The sequence below is a fragment of the Lathyrus oleraceus genome, chromosome 6 (genome assembly GCF_024323335.1).
Source record: "Lathyrus oleraceus cultivar Zhongwan6 chromosome 6, CAAS_Psat_ZW6_1.0, whole genome shotgun sequence".
Lineage (NCBI taxonomy): Eukaryota > Viridiplantae > Streptophyta > Magnoliopsida > Fabales > Fabaceae > Lathyrus > Lathyrus oleraceus.
The window spans coordinates 271723901-271741884 of record NC_066584.1 but is presented as its reverse complement, the minus strand read 5'-3'; positions in this window follow the sequence as shown (position 1 = coordinate 271741884).

Below are 17984 nucleotides of genomic sequence, written 5' to 3'. Positions count from 1 at the left end.
ACACAAAATTGTTTGCAAAAGCCGTCCTTTATTGATGATAAAAATAATTGCGCAACGTAACTAAATGGATGGCCCTACAAATGAGTCATTACACCTTGGGCAAAGTGTAAGACTTTATTATGCATGTAATAAAAGGAAAACAATAAAAATCACTCTTTCAGCAGAATAACCCGGACGGTTTTTCGGACGACCAATTATCGAGCTTTTCTCCTGGGACACCCGGGCGAATCCAGCTATCTAAGTCACAGTCGCTGTCAGCCTTGTCTTCATCTGCAGCATTGACGATGTGGGGAGAAACCAAACCCCCGCTGGAGAGAGTACCGGTTTCATTCTTCTGAGATCCCGGAGCATACCCCAATCCAAACTTGTCTTCTTTGATGACTGGCTCCACAAATTTGACCCAGCCTTGGGCATTACCAGCTTCAACCACTTCGACAGCATTAATCCCCTGCCCGCCGTGAGCCGGCATCGGGTTCTGGATAACATTAGGCACCGGAGCAAAATTGATAGCCTGGGCATCTCTCAAATCTTGTACCTTTAACTAGAGAGCCTTGCAATTATCTGTAGTATGGCCAGGTGCGTTGGAGTGAAAAGCACATCTGGCGTTGACATCATAACCTCTGGGCAAATTATTGGGATCGATTGGTGGGGCCAGAGTTCTCAACGTAACCAGATTCATGTCAATCAGCTTGGGAAGTAATACTGAATAAGGCATTGGGATTGGCTCGATGACCCGGTCCGTCTGCCTTGGACGTTGTTGATAGTGTCTCTGCTGACCCGGATTACCTCCTTGATTGTTGTACCTGGGTTGTTGTTGTGGATGATATTGCGGTTGAGGAACAGGTGTTAGAATAGTGACTGCGGCCACTTGATCTTGATAGTAATTAGGGCGTCCTCTACCCCTGCCTTTGCCGGCATACACAGCGCTTGTCTCGCCTTCTTTTCTTCGCCGACTGTTACCAGCAAACGGTCTCTTGGGACCTGATAAGTTGGAAGCACTATTGTCTTGAATTCGGCCCATCTTTAACAGACTCTCGATTCTTTCTCCAACAATTACTATCTCTGCAAAGCTGATTGACGGGCAAGCAACCAATCTCTCAATATAATTGCCTTGAAGAGTGTTCATGAACATGTCCGCCATCTCCCTTTCAGACATAGGGGGTTGGACGGACGCAGCAATCTGTCTCCAACGCTGAGCATACTCTCTAAAGGTTTCCTTGGCAGTCTGAGACATACCTTGCAACAAGGTCCGATTTGGAGCCATGTCCAAGTTGTATTGATATTGCTTGATAAAAGCCTCTGCCAAGTCTTTCCAGCTCTTGATGGTAGTACAAGACAAATGAGAATACCATTCACGAGAAGCTCCAGTTAGACTGTCTTCAAAATAGTACATCCACAACTTTTCATCTTCCGTGTGAGCTCCCAACCTTCCCAGATAAGATTGGAGATGAGTGCGTGGGCAAGAAGCCCCGTTGTATTTCTCAAAAGTAGGGGGTTTGAACTTGTGAGGAATCCTTACTCCCTGAACAAGACCAAGATTTGTGACATCAAAGCCTAAGGAATTTTGAGACTCCAAAGATTTGAGCTTCTCAGCAAGCTCATCCATACGGCGAGTGGTCTCGAGGGCCTCGTCGTGCAAAGAAAATTGATCACACTGACAATCTTCAGTAACGGGGTGCCCGTTAATCCGAATTCCTTGATTCACATTGTATCTTCCACCAATACCATTTCCAACATTCCCTGTGTTGCCAACATTACCCGAGTTTCCATCAGCATTTGCGTTACCCGCGTTACCAGTGTTCACAGGGTTATCAGCGTTCCCAGGGTTACCAGGGCTTCCCTCAACATTTGGTATCTCCACCTCTGGATCGGGCCTCGGTTGCTCAACCAATTCCCTCAGCTTTTCTTGACCTGCTGCCATACCAGTCATCAATGTCATGAACTGATCCATCCTTTCACGCATATCAGCCAGCTCTTTCTGTACTTGGTCCATCGCTAGTCGTGGACGGTTTTCCTTTGTCGGGTATCTGTGAACTTGCTTGGGACCAATAACTGCCTGATACAGGGAACAAACATTAGACACTGCGGTGACACCTGCAAAACAGACAAGGGTTAATATGCATGGTATGCGATGCACTGCTTGTTCAGTTTTAAGGCACCCCCGTTTTGAAAGGGAATACCCTGCAAATGAATAAGCATGAGATGTTGGATGCAAATATGCAGATGATGTTATGCAATGCAAAGGCATGTCAATAAGAATTGATGTATCTGCTTGAACATCTGTCGGGTTGCACTGTCTGGAGAGAAATTAAGAGCACACCAAACAAAGGTCATGGGATGGATCATGTTATCCTTAATATCAACCACCCATTTTGGTGGATTATGGTTTACATCTTATCAACACCCGAGTTCCATTGATATTAAGGATACCTGATCGGATTAACCATGAATCAAGGGTTTGTTGCAAGTCACGAGCATGGAGTTTAGGTTAAGAACCACCCAAAAGGAGTGTACTAAGGTTTAAACCTGCCAAACATGTTCTACAAACGGTTCCCATAGTCATAATCCCATCTTTCGGATATTATCAGAGGAACGACTACTCGTATTCCAACAATATTCTCAAGAGAGACTCTTATGAGTGTAGTATCGCGTAACAATCATATCAAATCTCACACTTGAACGACTTTCGCACTACGTCCTACGAATAGGCCAAGATGGGTTTGGTAAACTAAGGTCCTCGGCTTCTTAGGTCTATATTGGAACAAGTAATGTCTAACCACAACTTACTTGTGTGACATTATTGATCTCAACATGACCTCCACCAAGTGAATGGGCTTGCAAGTCGACTCGCTAAGGAATAACTCCACACAAGTCGACAGGACTATGCGATTCTCCTATCCTAAGTGCACTCGAGCTCGGGTATAGAACTCATCTCACAAAGATCACCAAGCAGCCATAGCCAGCCAACAGATAAAGCAATGATATGTACACAATGCAGTAAGGTAAAGCAGGCAAATAAATAACTGTACAAAAGCATGAACACCCAATAAACAAGAAATCACACAAGCTAGGAGGGACTCGCTTAGGGCAGATGGACCAGCAAGAGGTCAACTTCTTTCAGCCCCCAGCAGAGTCGCCAGCTGTCGCAACCTGAAAAATACAGTGCGCGAAAAAACAACCGGCGAAAGAAAAATACAGAAGAGTCGCCACCGTGCGTTATTCATCCCAAAGGAGGGAAAGGAAACGCTCGAAGTAAACCTGAAAAAAGGAAAGGACAAGACAGGGTCTCGCAACCAAATCTTGGGTTCGGGAGTCGGTTATGCGAAGGGAAGGTATTAGCACCCCTACGCATCCGTAGTACTCTACGGGATCCACTTTTGTAGTTCTTGTCTAAAGGGTGTGGGTTTATCTTGTGCTGTTTACCAAAAAAAAAGGGTTAAATGAAAATGACTCGCGCGGATGTCGCATCCACTGCATACGTATCTCATCTGAATATGAGAATCAGAGTCTTCGTAGCTCGGCTGACCTATGGGTTGGGGGGATGTGTGCTCGCTAAGACATCGCGTCTTATGCCTACGTATCTCATCTGGCTTGAGAATCAGAGCAAAACGTAGTTCGGCTAACTACGGGGTTATGGATTGGGTTTTGGACGAACGACGTCACTACGCAATCTACCGGATGCTCGACCTTTGGAGACTTACTCGCCTGTAGTAGAAGGAGTTAACGTGTTGCTTTGGGTTTTAGGGTTTGGGATGCTCGAGGGCAAAAAGGCAGTCCTTGATGAAGGAACCGCGCTACCTGCAGGGATATGAATACAAAACACAAAACATGTATCTCAAAGTAAAATGCCACCAAGGTGCTCAAACGTTGCCTCCTATCGAGGTCTTCCATCTAGGAAAGCAGTAAAATGCGGGAAAAATGTAAAAGTACCACGCGGATAAAGATCCGAAGTAACAGCAATTAGAGGAATGGGAAACCCTGAGATCCTTCCAAGCTAATGCCATCAAAGAAAAGTGAGTCAGTACAGGTAATCGGAATCAACCTCCAGGGGTTATCCCACAAATAAAGTGGGAAACCACGCAAGTTATCCCTGCAAAAGTCATGTGAGCCCTCACAAAAATTCAACAAAAGGGTTAGTGAAACACCATAAGCATTTTTTTCATGATCAACAGTATGGTTTCAGAAAAACTCAAACCCTGTGGCATACACTCAAAAATTAAACGGTTAAACATTCAAGGCATTGTTTATACATTCATATACATATTAAACCCATGGGCAAATGTAATGGGAATAATGGCAAACCTGATTGGAGAGCTTGATTGAAATTGAGTTGCACCCGTGAGGTTTACAAAACAATCTTCAGGGTTTATCTGAGGCAGAGGTGATTCTGTGTAGTTGAGTTCCCTTCGGGGTTTGGAGGCTGCTCTGAACTCCGTTAGGTCTTCTCTCACTATCTTTTTCCTCAGGGTTTTGTTCCAAGGAAACCTTAGAGTATTTTGCTTCTCTTCAAAATCCCCCTTTTGTTCTGTGTGTTCTCAAGTGAAGCCTTGGTATTTATAGACTGAATTTCATGGTTTTGTGGGCTCAAATGAGAGAGACCCAAGTCCAAAATTTTTATTATATTTTATTTATTTAATTATTTATTTAATTAATTAATTAATTTGTATTATTATTATTTATTTTTTTTCGTATCTAATTCTGATTGACATGATGAAATGCAATATGAAATGCTAAATGAATGCATGAATGAGGAGGGCAAATTTTGGGGTGTTACATTATGCTGTCCATGATGAATATCATAACATCCTGTTTGACATTAAGACAATATGCTCTGTACCAGGTCTGTTATTCTCTTGATACACAGACTGAAATACATACAGAGTTATAACAAACAAGATTATAACGTGCAGAAGGTAAAAACACAAGTAATTGTTAACCCAGTTCGGTCCAACATAACCTACTCTGGGGGCATACCAAGCCAGGAAGAAGATCCACTATCAGGAGTATTAATTCAGTGTTAAACTCCCCCGTTTACAACTCTTCACTTAATCCCTACCCAATGCAATCTATACCTAGGAACTCCTAGATAGAAACCACCAGTTTCCATTCCTATCACAACAATTACAATGTAATGCGTACCATCTTGAACTTGCTTCACAGCTTATTGCAAGACCATAACAACACTTACCTATAGGCTTTGAGTTACAAATAATCTCAGCTTTGAGCACTGAGAAACCCATGGTAACCTTCCCACAGGTTGGGAGGTTTACCTCACACACACCCCTAATTTTACATTCTTTGAGGCACACTAAAACCTAGGTTACAATATGCTATTTATAACCTAAGCACCCAACTGGATTTGGGCCTTTAGAAATCGCAGCAAACTTCTTATTTGCTGTTACAAAGTCAGCAGAAAACTTCTGCTACAGTCAAGGTCTTCAATCTTTTAGTTCCTAAAATATCTCCATATATATATATCCATATTTAGAAACTGTCTATTCTGATTGAGTCTTTAAGACCTCCACACAGAAGTTAGGATACTCACCAACTATCCTAACTAATCCCATAATATTAAATTAGCTAGTACATGCCAGATTTATACACATGCGCGATGTCACAGTCACGATGTCGTGACATCGTACATGACATGTTGGTCCAGATGTTGAACTTCTTCAACCCAACATATTAAAACAACAGAGGTGATTACATTATTTGTTTTATAAAATTAATGCCAATCCTAAGGTACTAAAATAAACAATTTTAAATCAATTAAAAATAATGACAAATAACACAAATGAATTAAAATCTCAAATAAATCTCAAATCAATTAAGAAATTGATGAGACTATTTTTCATAAACTTATCATGATCCATATGTGTTAAGCAAATATTTTTGGAATTTTCAGATATCAAAAAGTATTTAAAATAAATTAAAAACTATTAAAAACAAAATAATTCACAATTTTTTTAAAATAAAGTCACAAAACTAATTAAAACGCAGATTATGAAACTAGATTTTTCAAGATTTTTTTTGCCATTGGTCTCATATTTTTGTGACTTCAAATAAAATAGTTATGAATTTTTGAAATAAAAAGGAATTAAAAGAAAATAAAACAGAATATAAAAAATAAGGAAAATCAACGCCCATTGGATTGATTTTAATAATTGACGTGGCGTCATCCAAGGGCTCAGAGGCGCTGATGTACCATGGTCTCAAGTCAAATGCATCACACAATGAATTAAAAGAGGTCAAACACACGCACGATTACGATTAGAACAAACGAGAGAGATCCAAAGGCTTGGAGTCATCCACGTGGGGATGGTGGTGGAAACTACCATCTTCTCCGGCCATTAAACAACTTCCGGCCACCATGTTCAGGTTTTTGAACCTCAACCAAAATGAAAAACTATGGTACCAAAATGAAGCTGGGGTGATGTACATCACCCCTGTAACTTTGGATTGTGCTCAATGTTTATATTAAGTGATAAATCTGAGATTGAAAATCAAGGTATGCAAACTGAAATGGTTCAAATCATGAAATCAAGACCACCAATGGCCTGCCTCTTGCTCGAGGACTTCAGAAAACAGTTCAAACTAGAGAAATTCACCTTGTATAGCAAGCCTTAGACCAAAACAGTTTGATGATATACCTTTAAAGAGCAACTTTAAACAACACGATCTGCTCAAATTATTGCTTCTACTTTGATCTTGAGATGATGAGGATGCAAGGCTAAGAAATTTAAACTTGAAGATCAACCAACGAAGTTGAAATTCAAGCTTGAATTTGAAAAATGAAAATGGAAATTCCTTTGAGTAAGGTTGGGTTTTCACTTCAGCAGCCTTTCAGATCACCTTAAGGTTGAGATTTGAATGAGCAATGCCATGTATTTATAGCTTGAGATGAAGCAAGGCAATGAAATGCTCGTGTACATGAGAATTGGGTCCTCCATGCATGGGCCTGTACAAGCGCATGTGAGGCCCAAAATTGGATGGAAATGCAAGTTGATATCATTTACATATGGTTTGGACGTACACAAGGCCTGGTGTTAGCTTGCATATAATGATTTAAAGTGAATTGCATAATTGATCATAAATGTTAAGCTCTTTGAAAATCACACATGGTAAATCCAAAGATGGTGGTATGAGTAATGGTTGGAAAGCTCTTGACATAAGGAATAAAATCTATATTGGGAAAAAATCTATTTGGAGTTTGGAAATTTTTGAAAACTGGCCTTGAAGTTTGAGGTGCAAAACATGTCTAGGTTTCCTTTATTTTTTTCCCCCCAAAAGTGATCAATTTCAAGCCCTTATGTTTCAATGATGAAAGCCTCAAATGGAAAAACCTCAAACTCAAAAGTTGTATATATTTTCAACATGAACAATTTGGTCTTGAATTTTGCATCATTTGGATTTTTGATGAGAAAGTTATGGGCACTTGAAGTTGGACATTTTTCAAATTCAATGGTTTTGGTCCAAAGTGACCTATAATATTTTGTATTATCACATGTGTTTCTTTTAGGATTATGAAATTTTGCCCAACATAAAATTTGAAGTAAACATCGTAAGCATTCCAGTTAAATTGGTCTCACCTAAAAATCATAAAAAATAAGGAAGTTAGGTCCTTGGGAAGTTGACCAAAAATTAGGGTTTCAGTCAAAATGACCTATAATGTTTTGAAATGAATGATGATCTTCCCAGTTTCAAATGAATTTTAGATGAACATGAAAGTTGTTAATATGGTTCTTAAGAACATATTTTCTCTTGGGGACATCTTCATTTGACAAACACATCAAAGGTTGTGTCTCAGTGGATCTCAGATTGGTCTGATGACTTGCCTGGTCAACTTCTCAAGGCCAAACTTCAAATCTTGATGAATGAATGATTGAGGATACTCACATAGGCTCATATATGCATAAAATAATGAATGAAAGAACTTACCTTGATTGAATTTGATCATAGGTTGAGGTTGCTTCATGAGCAAGCACAATCAATGCACATTTGAATTAGGGTTTCCTTGGGAAACAATCCTCAAGCCCTTTGGTTTATCTTGATCAAATTGGCAAATTGAGATACTTGGGAGACATATATGATGATTGAGAGCTTTTTGGACCATTGTCAAGCTTTTTCTCACCTTCATCTAACCACTTCATTGAGCATAGGAGCCTCCTAGGAGCAGGGGATCTCATGATTACTTGAGCTTGAAAACAAAAAGAGTTAGTGACATATTTTTGTGCTTTTGGTTAGTAAAAAAAATAAGAAAAGCAATAATATACAATTCAAGCATTCTTGGTGGTCTAAAACCAACTCACACAAGTCCCAACCCTAGGGTAAGGAGCCACACATGCTATGATCCTTGAGGCAATGCAATGAGCAATGATATGATGCCATGAAGGATCTTAGGGTCAAAATTAGGGTCTTATAGATGCCCCTATTTAAGGTCATTCTAGCCGAAGATATGAAGGTTAAAATCTTCGTCTCGACGAGGTAGAATGGGCTTAAATAATAACAAAGAGACGAATTTTGATCCCTAAGAGACCTCATGATGTGGATGTATGCATGCAAAAGTTAATACTCTATGGGGAAATATGGCGACAAAGGAAAAGAAATCAGAGAAAGACCAAAATTCCATAGGAGCAGCACACTCACTAAGGAGACAGAGACTCTGGAGAAAATAGGGTAAAAATGCGTGAGCAGGTCACGACTTGAAAACTTGCTGGGAGACACGAGGGGATTCCATGAAAATAAATCAATGGAAATACTCGAGCTGACGCAAAGATGCATGTATTGGGGAATATGCCAATACAGCAGAACTATCCACGAAGGATACTTCGGATAAAAATCCGAATTCAGATGGGGATGTCCACAAAGGACTCAGTTGAGGAAGAAACAATGAGATATTACCGGCTACCGGGTAATAAACTCAAAGAGAGACATGTTATCAAAACACCGGTTACTGGGTGAAAGAACAACACGCTCAGGGAGAAAGAATATCTAAGACCGGTATAAGGGTGAGAGACATCAATCATCCAAACATCTGAGGAAAACCTAAAAGGTATATTTCAACTAAGGAAGGTCTGACTCCACAGGGGACAAAAAAGTAATAATAGGGAGCAGAAGGAAGGAACACCAGGGATACCGGTTACTGGGTATATAATAGGTGACCAACCAAGCATGAATTGGGAAAATATCCAAGACACGCATCATCCATAAGGAAATACGAATCTTACTCAACTGGGGAAGAGCAAAGACTTCGACTGAAGAGCGCATGAGATATATTATCTATTACCGTCAAAACGTAGATAACATAATCGCATGGAAGATTATCCACAATCGGTTACTGGGTTAATAAAAGATAAGTCAACCGAAAAGAAAAGACATTGGGATACCGGTTACTAGGTATAAAATGATGACCAATCAAAAGGAGAAACAATCATTACCAAACAAGGGTAAATGAAAGATGACTCGCGAGGGATATATTGTTTGACAAAAGCAATCATCCAAGAGATATACCACCGGTTACTGGGTGGTATACTAAAAAAAACAAAGGAATATCAATACCGAATATTGGATAAAGATAACCAACAAAGAGGGGATTACATCTACCGGTCAATGGGTAGAAAACCACAAAAATATGACTTACAACTACCGGTTACTGGGTAGAAGGCCACAAAATCCACTGGGGAAAAGATGAACAATTACTGGTTACTGAGCAATTGAACAACTAAACCACGGGAAACTGCAGGGGAATAACAAGGAAGGAGTCAATCTAGGAACAAACTAGAGAGACACAATGAAACAAGACTCAACCCAATGAGGATATAACTCAGGGGAGTAATTCCTTCCCAATACATATTTAGGGAGGAAACTGAAACAATAATCATCCACGAGGACATAACTCAGTGGGGAATATAGAAGGAAAGATAGACACTTTCTTCCTATAAGGTCGACTCTATATGGAGAGATCAGACACAAACATCTGCTTGGGGGAGAAAATTTCACCAATAAAAGGAGATAACAAGCAAAGATATATGGCAAAGAATGCAACATGAATATCTGAATGCTATAATTATGCATGTATATGCATGGTTTATGTATGATTAATGCTGACAGACAGACATATCTAACACAAACAAGTCCGAGAATCAATGGACGGACATCCGGTATAACATCTCAAAAGAGAAAGGCCAAGCCCACAGGAGAAATCAAAATCTGGTGGGGAGCATCAAATACTAGGAGACACGAATCACCGTTGGGGACAAAGACCACTGTTGGGGATAAGCAAAGGTCACAGCTATCAACCGCCGGGGATAGGAAAAGTCTCAGTCGGGGAACATGCAGCGATATTAATAAGATTTGCTGTTGGACAGACATAAGATCTATCGTAGAGGAAACTCTACTGGGGAGCTCAACACGGATAAGATCCGTCATTGAAGAAACTCTACTGGGGAACTTATCAGGGAATGATATGAAACTCTAGTGGGGAACAACCACCAAACAAATCCATCAATAAAACACTCTCTTCTAACTGCTGGAGAAACATCTCTGCTGAGGATAGACTGTAGGCGACCATACTGAGGAAAGTCTGCTGTGAGAAACTCCACTTGGGAACTCAAAATCAGGCAACTCCACTTGGGATAGACTGCAGGCGACCATACTGAGGAAAGTCTGTTGTGAGAAACCCTACCGGCGATGAGTTGTAAGCCAACCTACTGGGGATAACTACAAGTATCTCCGGAGGAAACTGTTTTGGCTAAGGGGATCGAAAACGAATCCTTCGTCAACACGTGCTATGCTAGGGATGAAAAGGGGAACAAACCCTTCACCAACTGCTCTAAGAAACTACTGCTGAGGAGATATCTGAAAGATAGCTTTGCAGGGAACACATGCTTTACTCCTGCTGAGGATGTCTACTCATGCTGGGAATTTCCGCTCACTGGGGAAAGACAAACTTCCTCATGAATAGGTAGCATATCAACATTTATCAATCTATAAGGGATTTTAGGTCAGTCCACACACGGGATGACAACCATATAATTGATAAAACACAAATGTTAGACTCAGACCCTCTGGGGAGTTGAGGATGTTTAAATCTTTCTGCGCTTGCTGGGGAGACAACCTGAAAGATGATGAAGAGGATACGAACATGCCAAAATGTGAACAAATGTCTTACCCTTTTGGAGATCGTACTATCCTTGGGAGAGCACTTAAGACATTCCAACTATCCTTTTAGTCATTGTGAATGTTCACTTTGTCTAAAAACAGTTTATAAAAACTTTATTTGTTTAAAACAAAGATATTTATCAATTAAAACTTGCAAATATTTGTTAAGCAGAAACAAAAAAGAGTGCAAAGAATTGGATAAAGGCTCAAATTTATTTGATAGAATGATAGTCCGTAAATGGCGAGACTCCATGGATCTTTACAAATTTGAAATTGGTGATATATATTGGAAAAAAGGGATACATTGAACATAATGACCATTTCTCCACCAACTCTGAATTCAATGTATTTGAAGCTTCAGTTGGCGATGACTGAGCGAGAATCTTTGACATACGACATTTATAGAACAAAGTCTTGTCATGATGCAGTTACTTGCCAAATCCCTAATTTTTGCCAAGATTTCCCCAGGGTGAGGTACTCAATCTAGCGGGATATATATTCATTTTTTATGTCTCTAAATTTTGCCTGGACCGCCCTTTCGGGTTTTCAATCCACCGAGACGCTCATTTTTGCCTAAGCCGCCCTTTCGTTTTTTCAACTTAGCGAGATATTCTGTTTTTATTAATAGGCGAAGTATTTCTTGACTGCATCTGAATTCACAGGACGAGTGAAATCCTCCCCATCCATAGTTTTAAGTATCAAAGCACTGCCTAAAAAAGCTCTCTTAACAACATATGCACCTTCATAGTTTGGAGTCCACTTGCCCCTGGAATCGGGCGCGAAAGACAATACTTTCTTGAGCACGAGGCCACCTTATATGAACACACGAGGCTTGACCTTTTTATCAAAGGCTTTCTTCATCCTTTGTTGATACAACTGACCATGGCACATGGCAGTTAATCTCTTCTCTTCAATCAAATTCAGTTGGTTATAACGACTCTGAACCCATTCAGCCTCAGTCAACTTGGCTTCCATCAAGACTCTCATTGATGGGATCTCAACCTCCACGGGGAGCACAACCTCCATGCCATATACAAGGGAGAAAGGGGTTGCCCCTGTTGAAGTGCGGGCAGACGTACGATAACCATGCAAAGCAAATCACATCATCTCATGCCAATCTTTGTACGTAACAACCATCTTCTGAATAATCTTCTTGATGTTCTTGTTAGCAGCTTCAACAACCCCATTCATCTTGGGTTTGTAGGGAGAAGAATTATGATGCGCAATCTTGAACTCGCTACACAGCTCTTTCATCATCTTGTTGTTCAAGTTAGATCCATTATCAGTAATGAACTTGTCTGGCACACCATATCGGCATATAAGATGATTTTTGATAAACTTCACAACCACCTGCCTAGTCATATTCGCATACGATGCCGCTTCAACCCACTTGGTGAAGTAATCAATTGCTACAAGAATAAAACGGTGACCGTTCGACGCCTTTGGCTTAATCATGTCAATTCCCCACATAGAAAAAGGCCATGGTGATGAAATAATATTCAGAAGTGTCAGGGGGAATATGAATCTTATCCTCATAAATCTGACACTTGTGGCATTTCTTCACATATTTGCAGCACTCAGACTCCATTGTCAGCCAATAGTAGCCTGCTCTCAACATCTTCTTTGCCATGGCATGTCCATTGGAATGAGTACCAAATAAACCCTCATGGACTTCAGTCATCAACAGGTCTGCTTCATGTCTATCCACGTTGTCGTTCCCCGGATTTCCCGAAACCAAGTACACACGCGAAAAGAGGTGGTGCGGAAAAAAGAGTAGAGTCGCCAGCTATGTACTTTTATCCCAATAGGAGGGAAAGGTAGTACTGCATAACTAAGAGGGAACGGATAAAACAAAGTCTCAAACCAAAGAAAACTGAGTAAGGGGGCCGGTTACGTGAAGGGAAGGTTATTGCACCCCTTCACGTCTGTGGTACTCCAAAGGATCCACACTTGCTATTTATGTCTAAAGTGTGTGTATAAAAGTCCTATATGTGATGCGAAAGGGAGAAAATCAAACTAGGGAAAAGAAAGAGTTATTGCTCGCACAGGCCCTACCCTGCTGCATAAGTATCTCAAGAAGGATTGAGAATCAGAGCACCGTAGCTCGGCTAACCTATTTTTGTTTGTTTTGTGTTTTTTAGATGAACGACGTTACTACGCAATCTACCGGATGCTCGACCTTTGGAGACTTACTCACCTGTAGTAGAAGGAGTTAACGTGTTCTTACGAAAAGAAAATCAAAGAGTTTGTTTGTGTTTTAGGAATGCTCATGCAAAGAAGGAAGTCCTAAACGAAGGAACCGTGCTACCTTAATTGACATGCAGACGAGAGACTATACGAAGCCTAGCAGTCCTATGGGGAGACGATCACACCATACAAAAACATATAGCATAAAGTAAACACACCAACAAGGGGGCTCAAACATACATAGGTAGAGCTTTAGTCAAGAGGGGTCATATCAACCTCGACAAACAAGCCATGGAAAGGTGATCAAGTGGGCTCTTAACCACTGACATTGAACGTCAGGATGAGCAGATCAAAAGGGTAATGAGGATAAGACCTCATAGCTCTTAACCCTGGACAGGGTGAGCTCATGACAAAGCGTGGGGGTTCAGAAAGATGAAACCCTCTCCACTGACTGACCGGACAAAAGATCTTGGGCTTTTGTTCTGAAGCACCGACACGTAGTGCGAGCATGAAGAACGACACACTGAATAACGGGGGATTGACTACTAATCCCTTTTATCCGTCAATTGCCTCTTCATGGAGGTCTTTAGCACTGGTGCCTCCTCTTGGAGGTCTATGGGCACAAAAGTAAACACACAAAAACATTGCCTCCTATCGAGTTCTTCCAGCTAAGAAAGCGGTAAAATGCTGGAAAAATGTAAAAAGGATCAAGAGATCTACCACACGGATAAAGATCCGAAGTAACAGCAACTAAAGAAACAAGAAACCCAAAGGTCTCTCAAGCTAGCACCATCAAAGAAAACAAGTCAGCAAAGCAATCAGAATAAATCTCCAAATGGTATCCCACAAATAAAGTGGAATACCAAGCAAGCTATCTCTTCAAGAGTCATGTGATCCCTCACAAAAACTCAACAAACACGTTAGAATAACAAGATGGGGTGCAATCAAGAGTTGCACCAAACAGAAGAATCATAGCAACAACAATGTCAGGTAAACAGTGCACGGATGCAATAGAAAGCATGTCATAACAGAGCATCAAGAGGGTATCAAAACTCAAAGTCAGGGGACAAGGATCCATACATCAAGACATGACATATATACTAAAACATGTGCAAAAGGATTGGTTTCAACACTCAAAGGAAGTGGTACAAGTGCCTCATGCTAAGCAAGCATCAAAATAGGGACTAAAATGCAAACATCAACTTCAAAAATCCAAATCAAACTTAAAATGCATCCTAAATTCATGGGAATTTAACACAAGGTTCCACTAAGCATATATAAACATCATGCAAAAAATCAGGAGCATCCAAATTCATTTGATATGAAAACAAAAATCGAGAAATTGAGAATGCAAAAACACGTCCAAAAACGCAACATTTAAATTCATGTGTCAAACCTTAGCAAAATGACATAGAAAATAATCAAACCAGTTACCACATCTTAGTATCATGTATGAGGATGGTGTGTGCAAAAGCTTGGGTCAGAATGATTAAAATATGGGATTTCATGAAGGTTTGAATGCAAATGGTCAAAAATGCACATAAATGAATCAAAAATTCATATTAAATTCCACGTGTCCTGAAATAATTGGGCAATGGTACCAAAAAATCAAGGACTCAACAGGGATCACTCACAAAATATTTTTTTTAAGTGTTTTTGCTATTTTTAAAAAATAAAATAAAACGGGATGAAATATGTACATGGCATGTGACACATGTGCAACAATGTCAATTGGTCACAAGTCACTTAAGTGACTAAATAAAATAAATAAAAAAAAACAAAAAATCAGAAAAAATGTGGGCCTTTGGATCAAAAGACAAGTCAACAAGATCGATCGCCCACGGTATCATCTTCTTCCTCAAGACATTCCGGCCATGAACAGTAACGCCGACGGGATTCCGGCCACCGCCGGCGGCGGCCTCCTCCACGCGCGGCCCAGAATTTCACGAGAATGGGGCTACCCCCCCTAAATCATATGCTAGGAACTCAAAAATCACCTTAGTTTTTCATGAATCCTAACCAATCTCTCAAATCATAAACAAAAAGTTTGAACATCAAAACTTTAAATCAAGATTTCTCACTCAATATTGCATCATTTTAAAAGGTAAACACATATACATCATCACCATAGCATGTAGTTTCATTTAGGCATAAGAAACGAGCGAAATAAGAGAGTTGAAATTTGAGTTACCGGAGATGGCGCCTTCCAAAACTTCAGTATGGTGACGAGATAAACTCCAGAATACCTCCCTTGAGCTTCTATGAATGTTTGCTACCTTTGATTGTGCTTGAAACGGTCCAGATCTTGAGATTCAAGAAGCAACCTCCACTAAAGCTCTGTTTAGGGACTGCTTGGAATGGTTCAAATGAAGGGTGGTTTGTGATCCTTAGAGTGTGTAGATCAAGAATATGCTACTGGTTTTCATTTTCCATGGATGTATGGAGGGATTTGATGAGAATAAAGTATGAGATGATTTTTGGAAAGTCAGATTTTCAGAGTGTATACTGGTTTTCATTTTCCATGGGGCTGCACGAATTAGGGTTTTGCACAAATGAATTTTTAGAGTTTATACTCTGATTTTTTGGCTTGTGTAGCGGGGTATTCGTTACCATTAGAGATATTGACTAAATCCAAGGTAAATCATACAAGTCGAGTCGCCACCGCACTTCTATTTATCCAAAGGATTGGTTAGAAAGCGAACAAAAACCTAAAAGTTTTATCGAATCAAAAACTAGTAAAAATGTCAGAGATCTGGGTAAGGGGGTTGGTTATGCAATGGGAAGGTATTAGGCACCCAAAGCATCCTAGGTACTCCTAGGGAGCCCTTTTCACATTTGTTGCAAAGGTTGTTGTTTTGTAAAAAATTATTTGTGCAAACATGATTGAAGGGATGAGAAAAGCGTGTAGGTTTATCTAATGTACTACTTGCTAAAAGAAGGGTCAAAGGAAGATGACTCGCACGGATGTCGCATCCACTGCATACGTATCTCTTCTGAATCTGAGAATCAGATTCTTCATAGCTCGGCTACCTAGGGGTTAAAGAGGAGTGTGGTCGGTAAGACATCACATCTTATGCCTACGTATCTCATATGGGATGAGAATCAGAGCGAAACGTAGTTCGACCACCTATGGGGTAAGGGTTGTGTTTTGGGGTGAACGACGTTACTACGCAATCTACCGGATGCTCGACCTTTGGAGACTTACTCGCCTGTAGTAGAAGGAGATAACGTGTTCTTAGGAGAAGAAAAATCAATGAGTTTGGGGTTTTAGGGATGCTCATGCAAAAAGGAAGTCCTAGATGAAGGAATCGCGCTACCTTAAATGACATGCCACGAGAGGCTATACGAAACCTAAGAAATTGGTAACATGCGGGAAAAGTAAAGGGATTGAGAGATCTACCGTACGGATAAAGATCCGAAGTAATAGCAATTAGATAAATAAGAAACTCAAAGACTCTTCCAAGCTAAACACCATCAAAGAAAGTGAGTCAGTACAGGTAATCGGAATAAACCTCCAGGTGGTATCCCACAAATAAAGTGGAACACCAGACAAGCTATCCCTGCAAGAGTATGTGAGCCCTCATAAAAACTCAACAAACAGGTTAGAGTAATATGACGGAATTAGGAGAAAACAATGCCATAACAAACACAAAACAGGTTAGAGCAAACAAGATAAGGTAATCAAGAGTTGCCCCCAAATCAAAATGTAACCACATGAATCATGCCATTAAAATTCACAAAAATCTCACAAAAAGCAACCAAGGGTAGGAGGCCTAAACCTCTTGTCAAACACATGCATCAAAAGGGTATCAAATTCACCCATAATACCTCATACATTCAGAGCATTCAAATTAAAAGCATAAAGTAATGGGAATAAGGCAAACCTGACTGGAGAGATCGAATGAAATTGAATTGCCCGGTTGGGTTTGCAAAGCACTCTTAGGGTTTATATGAGAGGGAATTGGTTCTTTGTAGATGAGTTCCCTTCAGGCTCTAGAGGTTGCTCTGAACTCTGTTAGCTCTTCTCTCACTATCTTTTTCCTGCCAGGGTAATAGGAATAGAATGGCCTTTTGTTTCACTAAAACTCTGAATTTATAACCTGATTTTTATGGACCCGTGGGCTCAAATAAGAGAGGCCCAAGTCCAAAATTTTTCTGTTATATTTTATTTATTTATTTATTTATTTATTTTTTCGTTTTTTTCGTTTTTTTTCTTTCGTTTTTCGTTCTTTTTTTTTTTAAAACATGTGGGCTTCGCCTAGTGAGCATGACAGTTCAAGAAATTCCTCTGAGCGTAAGTGATTCTGGTGGCTTTTCTTGGGACTCGCTAGGCGACCTATTCTGCTCGCCTAGCGAGCATGACATCTCATGAACAAACTTTTGCTCCTTCCATATTAACGTTTTGACTGACGAATAAACCCCATTTGAACCTGTTGGAAGTATCTCAAGCCATTCCCTTATGTTGACTGATCATCTAAATAGAACCCACAAAGTGTCTTGGATGATACTCAAGCTTCAAACAAAAGATGTTAGTGACACATTTTTGTGCTTTTGGTTAGTAAACAAAAGTAAGGGAAACAATGATGTATAATTCAAGCATGCTTGGTGATCTCAAACCAATCACAAGGAGTCACACC